Source organism: Macaca nemestrina, chromosome 19, assembly GCF_043159975.1.
Source record: "Macaca nemestrina isolate mMacNem1 chromosome 19, mMacNem.hap1, whole genome shotgun sequence".
Lineage (NCBI taxonomy): Eukaryota > Metazoa > Chordata > Mammalia > Primates > Cercopithecidae > Macaca > Macaca nemestrina.
The window spans coordinates 72,514,673-72,523,797 of NC_092143.1; positions in this window are offsets into that span (position 1 = coordinate 72,514,673).

The window sequence follows — 9,125 nt, forward strand, 5'->3', positions numbered from 1 at the left end:
TGAATACCTGATGGGGAATCACTTCCCATTATTATAGGAGGCTCATTAGCTCCTTCCTCAAAGAATAAGGAAGATCCAACTCTCTGAGAAGTCTGAAATTCAAAATCTGGTAAACTCCCTTAATTGACAAGAATGCTATTTTTCCAAATCATTGATGCCCGCACGAGTTCTCACTCTGCCTTTTAGAAATGGTTGGCTTAGTTGTCCAGCTCCTTATTAGCACCAGAATTCAGCCATAGGGGAGCCAGCCTTGTTTGAATCTTCTCAAATTTCCTGATTGTCACAGCAGCCATTCAGATCCCTCTGTGCATACCCTTCACCCTGGCAGATACCACAATAGATTCTTACCGAATAACTCCTTTTTGTCTGCTACCTAAGCTGTACAATTCTTGAAGGCAGAAACTGTCATCCTTTTTCTCTATATTTTCAAATGCCAGGCAAAAGGTAGGTATTCTTGTTAATAAATGAAAAATATATAGTCATTATATTATAAGAATCTTTTATTTTCATGTATTTTGTATCATCATGTTTTATTGACTACATAAGAATAGCTAATCAACTAGATTTATTAATTATTCTAATTTTATGAACATTATTGGTAATACTGTAAATGCACATGTTCCTTTACAGGGTTATTACCTTCCTCTATTGAATTAAAGCCCGGGAACAAACCTCAGCATTAAAGCATTAGCAATACCTTTGCGAAAAAGACAATGGCAGCACCCAGTTTAATCACAAATGCAGTAGTATTAGGTATTTTTTTCATATCTTATTACTGATTTATTAAGTGTATAATGGCCTCACCATAAAACTTTATTTCCATTTCCTTTAAAGCTATTAAAGAATATCCATATTATTAATTTATTTTATTTTTCCTTAATTAAAAAAAAGTTTTGTGGGAGCATAGCAGGTGTATATATTTCTGGGGTAGGTGAGATGTTTTGATACAGGCACACAATGTGAAATAAGCACGTAATAGGGAATGGGGTATCCATCTCCTCAAGCATTTACCTTTAGAGTTACAAACAATCCAATTACACTCTAAGTTATTTTAATATGTACAATTAAGTTACTATTTACTATAGCCACCCTATTATGCTTGAAATAGTAAGTCTTATTCATTCTTTCAATTTTTTAAATCCATTGACTGTCCTCACCACCCTCACCAGACCCCCACTACCCTTCCCAGCCTCTGGTAACCATCCTTCTACTCTCTCTGTCTGTGAGTTCAATTGTTTTGATTTTTAGATCCCACAAATAAGTGAGAACAGGTGATGTTTGTCTTTCTGTGCCTGGCTTATTTCACTTCACAAAATGATCTCTAGTTCTATCCATGTTGTTCCATATTATTTTTATATGTTTGAAATATGGAGTCATTTTTAACTTACTTATTCAAAGTTTATTGCATTTAATTCACATTTATGCAGATCAAAACTGAAAAATAGGACATATAATTTCCTATAGTGAAACGGAAAAAGTGTACTACCCATGCACTAATCTCATGCCCTTTAGCATATCTTCCTACTTTAAGTTATAATGATATTCTTGAATGTTCAAGGAAAATGAGCAGAAAATCTCACTTAGAAGGTTAATGAAGGAAATGATCCATTTCAATTTATATAAATGCCATTGAAAGCATATGGTAAAAGCATAGCATTCGTGAGTGATAATTTTCACTATATACAATGTACTCTCAGTGCTTTTCTTTGACTAGCATTCCAGTTTTCATTAATAGTTTATTTCTACAAATGATAGTGCTTCATTAAAATGTAAATACAGAACAGAACAGTTGAAAGCAGATCCAATAAACATTGGCCCTTCTTTTTAAACTTACATTGCTATCAGGTATATTTTATGCTAATTATACACAGTGACTTTAGCTGTGCTGCCTAATTAACTAGTCACTAGCCTTATATAACTATCTACCTTTAAGTTAATTAAAATTAAATAATAATAATGTCTTAAAATTATTTCCTCTATTGCACCAGCCTCATTTCAAATGTTCAATAGCCAAATGTGGCTAGATGCTACCATATTTTAAACAGTGTGGATAAGGAACATTTTCATTATCACAGAAAAGGTTTTCGGACAGCATTGGCTAGAGTTTTCAAAAGATTGAGGTTAGAATGTTTGCTTTTCTTTGAAAGGTCTGAGTGAAACTAATGAAAATACTTTTGAGTTAATTGTACTGGTTTCCCTTTAAACATATTTTAGAACAAAATATGGGCTGTGAGTTCACTTGGAAATTATTTTTCCAACTCATTAATTAGATAAAGAAAGGTTGTCCCATGGAGGGTTATTATATGGTGATAAACAAGCTATTGCTTGGTAAATTAGTGATGAGGCTGGAATAGGTATTCAAGTCCCCTGACATGATGTTGACTGCTAATTCTACTCTTGTACATTGCTATATTTAAGATTTTTGTTCACTCTTGGTTACCAACTCCAGAGAAACATTAAAGTCAATGACCAAGTTGTCAGTACCTCAGTGTGCAATCATTGGTTATTGGTCAAATTATGTTACCAGAAGCTATTTCCATTGAGATAGGAAAACAGCAAATTATTTCCAGACTCAAACTGAGAATTAAATTTCCTATAGCTACCATTTTTCCATATAATAATAATTTATATACTTCCTGCTTATAAACAAGTATAATTCCATGTCTCTAACAGAGCTGAAAGATAAACAGTAATTATAAGTCAGTAGAGAAAAATGATGTTTTTCATCTCATATAACTTGTACTCGTTGCTACCATGGTATCAAACACCATGTATTGGAACAATTTGCATGTCTCCTAGTGAGACTGTAAACTTTGGAAAAAATCACTGTAAAATCAGAAATTTGTGTGGGCCATAGTAGATGTTAATTTATAATGAATATGAATAAATAAAAAGAGATGAGTAAATCAATGGTACCACTTACCAGTGGTTGGCCTGTTTATTTTCTGTCATTCCTATATCTTTAGATCATGTTGGGTGCTAAAAATACAATGTGAACAATATAACCCTTACTTTTAGTTATCTGGATATCAGTGTGCTGATCTAGATGACAATCTCCATTGGTTTTTAGAGATCTTTGTAAAACACAGTGTTTTGACTTCATAAAGCTCTGGAAGTTGTTAACTTCAAAAACAAAACTAGTCTTATAGAACTTTTATAAGACGAACTCAGAAGGATAATAATAGCACTTATAATTTTGTTAAGGTAAAACTTAAGGCTGTGACAAACATCCTTGAGTGGAAATCCTTCTAGTAAAGTGCTTGCTAAGGAGTGATTACAACTTTCTTATAATTGTGCTTGAAAGCCTCCTCAGGAAGAGAGCCAGCTGGTTAAAATGGTAATGTCAGGGGAAGTGAAAAGAATCTAACATTTTGAAACAACAACCTAGTATGTTGTAAACATTTTCTATAAAAATCATGAACTTCATGAGAAGTTTGGGGGGGTGTTGGAATAGGAAGAGTACATACACCTAGAAATAATTAAGGTTAAGAGAATACTTAAATTAATTTCCAAATGATAGCCAAGTCAAAGAACAAATAAAATATATCCCTTGGCTTTGATATCAGAATTACAGAGTTAGGAAGAACCTTATTAAGTTGTGTATTCCAATCTCTTACTCACATTGAAATTCTTTCCATAACATTTATTCAAAAAATATTTTGAGCTTCCTCTTTGGAACAGCACCCTTTTATGTCTAGGGATAATCAATAAAAGAAAGAGATCACGGAATTTCTAGTCTAGTCATCAGAATCAGACGCTAAACAACATATAGAAAGCTAGGTGGTATGCCAGAGGGGAAAAAAGAGAGAGTGATGGGTGATGGGTATTCTACATTATGAAAGAGGCTCAAGAAAAGTCTTTTGATAAACTGATATTTATGCAGAGTTTTCACTGAAGTGAGAGAACAAGCTATGCAGATCGTTGAGAGAAGACATTCGGGCAGAAGGAACAGTGAGGACCAAGCCCTTGGGTCAAGATTATAATTAGTGAATTCTAAGGACAGCAATGGTAGTTGAGAGTTTGGAACAAAATGAAAGTGGGAGAAAATGATAGAAAGTGATACAAAATGATAGAAAGTGATGTCAGAGAGTTACTCAGACATGCAATAGCTTTTTTTTTTTTTTTTTTGCAGTTGCGAGATTTAATAGAGTGAAAACAGAGCTCCTATACAAAGGGAGGGGACACAAAGGAGGTTGCCACTGCCAGCTGGAATGCCCTGGGTTTACATCCTGATCATTGTCTTCACCTGTGCCCTCAGGCGATAGATGATTGACTATTTCTTTACCTCCTGCTTTTAGCCTGACTGGTATTTTAGTGAGCTCTTTTTTTTTACTACTTGACTGGTCGGGTGTGAGCTGAGTTACAAGCCCCATGTTTAAAGGTGGGTGCGGTCACCTTCCCCAGCTAGGCTTAGGAATTCTTAGTTGGCCTAGGAAATCAGCTAGTCCTGTCTCTCAGTCACCTGATTGAACAGGAAAACCCAAGTGCTGTTGGGGAGGTTGGCTGATGATGGCTCTAACTGCTACCTGCTGAATTGGGGCATAGTAGGGGTCGTGCAGTTGAGATTTCCTGGGGAGGGGTGGCTTCGATGTCATCAACATCAGAGCATGGGCTAGCAGGCTGGTTCAGGGGTCCACAGTAGATCTTAGTCATGGACTGTATCTGGGGCTCCATTTGAAGAATGATTTGTAGTTTTACAACTTTGATTCTGGAAGAGACAAACTTAACAAGGAGGATAAAAATACAGAGATTGAAATGTATGGCCTGAAATGCAGGGGGAGGCACATCTAATGGTTAGTAGGGTTTTGGCCAAGGCTTCATGGAGCCCAGTAAGGGTGGTATTAAATAGGCTTACCAGGCGAGTATGGGTACGGAGGGTTTCATGTAGTTTTGAGAGATCCAGTCCTTTGCAGGGGCTAGGGGTGCTATGTACCTGGGTCAGTTGGGAGATGACTTCTTTTACATGTTTTTCTCTTGCCTGATCTTGAACTCCACCCCCATCAGACATACCAGTATGGGTGAAGTGAATTCAACAGACAGTGGCTCCAAGCCCTCAGGACAACTAGGATTATTTCCCCTGTCCAATAATGAGTATTTGCATGCTTGCAAAGAGTGGCAGAGTTATAGCAGTTGCGGGGCATATAGGTGTGGGGGTGCAGTGAAAGTGAAAGGGGTAAGAGAATAGTAAAGAGAAAAATATGACAAGGGAGGGCCATGGGGATTAAGACATACTGAAAACATTTTTTAGGACATGTGGCTGTTTTTTAAGAAATACTAAGAGCTTTGATTGCCATTTTAGATAAATGGTATGTTACCAGAGGGATGTGAAAAAAGGACTGGCAAAATTACATACTTTCTTTTAAAGATTGCCTTGACTGCTCTGTAGAGAATAAACTTCAGGGGTCACATGGAAATGCAAGGATATCATTCAGAGAGCATCAAAACAATCCAACCAAGAGATGGTAGTAGATAGGCCTGGGGTGTTATTAGTGTAAGTGATGTAAAGTGGAGAAATGTGGGGATAGAATCCATACTTATTATACATATTGAGCATTTGCTGTTAAATATCAGAAGAGAAGAAGAATTATGGATGATTGTTCAATTTTTAGCCTGAACAATTATTATCGGGATTGGAAAAGTAGGAGAAGAGCAGACTGAAAAGATTTAGAGTTTATTTGTGGAATGCTAAATTTTAGGTGCCTATTAAATATCTAAGAAGTGGAGTTGGAACACAGTGAAACTGTACACAAAGATGGTCATCTTTGCCTAAACACTTAAGAGTCACAGATTTCATTACCTTTTGAGGTAACCCAATACCCTGAGAGCCAACCCTAATTGTTAAAAAAAAGTTTATTAAATTGAGCCAAAATTATCCTACTTCTACCTAATGATTATTATTCTATCTCTGGAGGAGAAATGTAAACAAACTTAATCTCTCTTTCATCATGTGCTACACAAAATCACAAATAGAACATTTTACCTCATTTATCTTTTTTTTTTTTTTGTCCAGGCTAAGCATCATACTTCTATTTTTTTCCCATCTCAAGTGGTTTTCTATTCATGATTGTCTCAAATGAACCAACCCTATTCCCTTAACAGATCTTTAATAAATATGAATATCATAACATCTGCCCAGAATTTGACATATGGAGTTTCTTTGTGCATCTTTCCTGGAAATAAATTTACCTTGTAACTTCTTTCTCTTTCTTCATCCTTGTTAAGCTCATTGCAGTTTGCAGGCCACATATTTTTTAAATTCTCTGCATCATAGTATTCAAAACTATTATAATTGGGTTTTTTTCTTATTTTATGGTAAGCATTTATTTCTAACTTTAAAATTTCTACGAAGGCCACCCATCTTTTTTAAGAATACTATTCTTGTGCAGAGGACTTTTTAGAAAGAGAAGTATTAGCATGGTTGCCTAGAAACCAAAAAGGCATTCAGAATAATAGGAAGAACAGGGAAATAAATGAAAATATTATCTACAATGACATTTGATTTAGGTGAGGAAACAGCTGAAACATTCTGTGCAGCCTTGATTTGATGAAACAATCTTCCTTTTCATCAAAGAATGCTCTTTACAGTGTGAACTTATTTGAAATTAGTCACTGTATTACTCTCATATATATCTTCATCATAATTACAATGTAACTTTTAAATTATTTTATTTAACTATTCTCTTATTTTCTTTACTATAAAAGTTCATTGTTTCTTCACACATTTTCTTTGTTATATGTCTATGTCTGAAAAGCTATTCAAAAGTTTTAATGTATTTAGTTCCAACTACTGACTGGCATATTAAATCAATAGTTAAATTTGGAAGAGGGAGGATCTGGTACATAATATTGATCACAGATTAGATCTGTAGCTTAACTCTTTTCCTCTACGCATATATTTTAAGATTTTATAATCCAGTGTTTGCAACACTTAATGTTAGAAATATGCAATAGTATAAATGGATATTGCTTGATGAGTTTAGAAGAAAAAGAGATTCTTTCTAATGCCTTTTTTTTTTTTTTTTTTTTTTTTTTTTGAGACGGAGTCTCGCTCTGTCGCCCGGGCTGGAGTGCAGTGGCCGGATCTCAGCTCACTGCAAGCTCCGCCTCCCGGGTTTACGCCATTCTCCTGCCTCAGCCTCCCGAGTAGCTGAGACTACAGGCGCCCGCCACCTCGCCAGGCTAGTTTTTTGTATTTTTTTTAGTAGAGACGGGGTTTCACCGTGTTAGCCAGGATGGTCTCGATCTCCTGACCTCGTGATCCACCCGCCTCGGCCTCCCAGAGTGCTGGGATTACAGGCTTGAGCCACCGCGCCCGGCCACTAATGCCTATTTTTTAAAGCTGCTCTGTGTCTGTGAAATCGATATAGGAGTTAAGAAGGAATTACTTAGGTAGATAGCAAGGGCATGGGAGTCCTCGATAAGACTTTTCTTTATAACGAAAAACAGCCCCAAATAATTTTCTAACGAAGAATAGCCTGTAAGCTGGGAGCTTGCACGGATGAATGCCAGCAGGAACTACTACATTTTCAAGATGGCGGTTTCCCTTCTCTACTAACCCACATGTTCCCTAAGGAGCAGACAAGATTGCAGATCAACTGGAAATCCTATTTGCAAAGAAGATTAAGGTGGCTAGACTAGCCTTCCCTGCATGCTATGTAAATGTCATACCTGACTGAACCAATCTACGAGCCCTATGTAAATCAGACACCACCTCCTCAGACTAGTCTTTTCTGCTCAGAAACCCCTTCCTCTATGAAAGAAGCTGTTTCTTTTTCTTTTTCTTCTATTTATTAAGCCTCCGTTCCTAAACTTTTCATGTGTGTCCATGTCCTAAATTTTCCCGGCACTCAACAATGAACCCCAGGGTATATACTGCAGATAACGTAGACACTTCAAAGTCACTCATGCCATCTTTTCAACTTTTTTAGTTTCTGCTAAAAAGCAAAGTTACTAAGTTTAAAGTTCAGATATATTTAAGGGCAAAGGGTCAAAAAGAACTTTTAAAATCTTATAACCTCATAGTATGCATTTTCGGGAGACTGCTCTTTACTCTTAACGTCTTTCTTATTTTTTTCTCTGTCTGATCTCACCTATTCTTGAATTTTCCCTATTGCCTTATACACCTGATTCATTGTTTTGTTCTGCAGACAATTAAGAATTTTTAATAGCTGACGTACTTTCATTATCCATTTCTAACTGAAAAATGCTACTGGGTAAAGCATCAAACACACAACAACTTTCGATATGGTAGAGTAGTATATTAAAAATAAAACCAATTAGTGTGTTTTAAAGAAAATAAATGATAAGAAGTAAGTCAAGAAAGGATTGTATTAATTAATTTTTATTAAAGCACTAGCTGAAAAGTATTTTATGTCATAGAATGATGGAACTAAAATTTTTAAATATAATTTAAATTGGTAAATTTCAGAGAAAATAGTCCATTCATACACACCATCATTTTCTGGCAGATTGTCATTTTCAAAGCCATTGATTGTTTGGCAAATGCTATGTGATCCCAGCTACAACTGTGAATAGAGAAGAAGACAAGTTGATTTCTTTTTTTCTTTTAAGAGCTACAAGAATGAGACCAGAAAGCAGTAAGTTGATGGTGGCTTGAGTCAAGAAGCCATATATATTTAGGGCTGGAGTTGATAACATGACAGTCTATTATATGGCATAGCCTTCTTGATCCCTTCCTAATGGGAAATCTTATAAAAACCATGAGAGAGTTTAATTGAGAATAACTTAATCTCTTCTATGAAATGATCTAGGTAAGATTATTAAAAGGTTACTTTAGATAAACGTATTTATGACAAACTACAACCAGATCATAAGCCCTGTGAAGACAAAATCCTGATCTGATCTCTTTCTGCAGAGACTACTGCAATGAATAGCACTTAATAGGTATTTGATAAATATTTATTATTGTCAATGTGATTCTGACATTAGTGTCTGTTGCCTCCTTCTCCTCTAATATTGTAATTTATTGAATCTCTTTATCAAAGATAAGTAGTTGTGGGTATAGGTCTTTGTCTTCATTCTCTTAACCCATCTTTTCATTTTCTTGATCCATTTTCATTTACTGACCTTCTTTTGAGTCTCTGTTTTACATGCAAATTCAACTG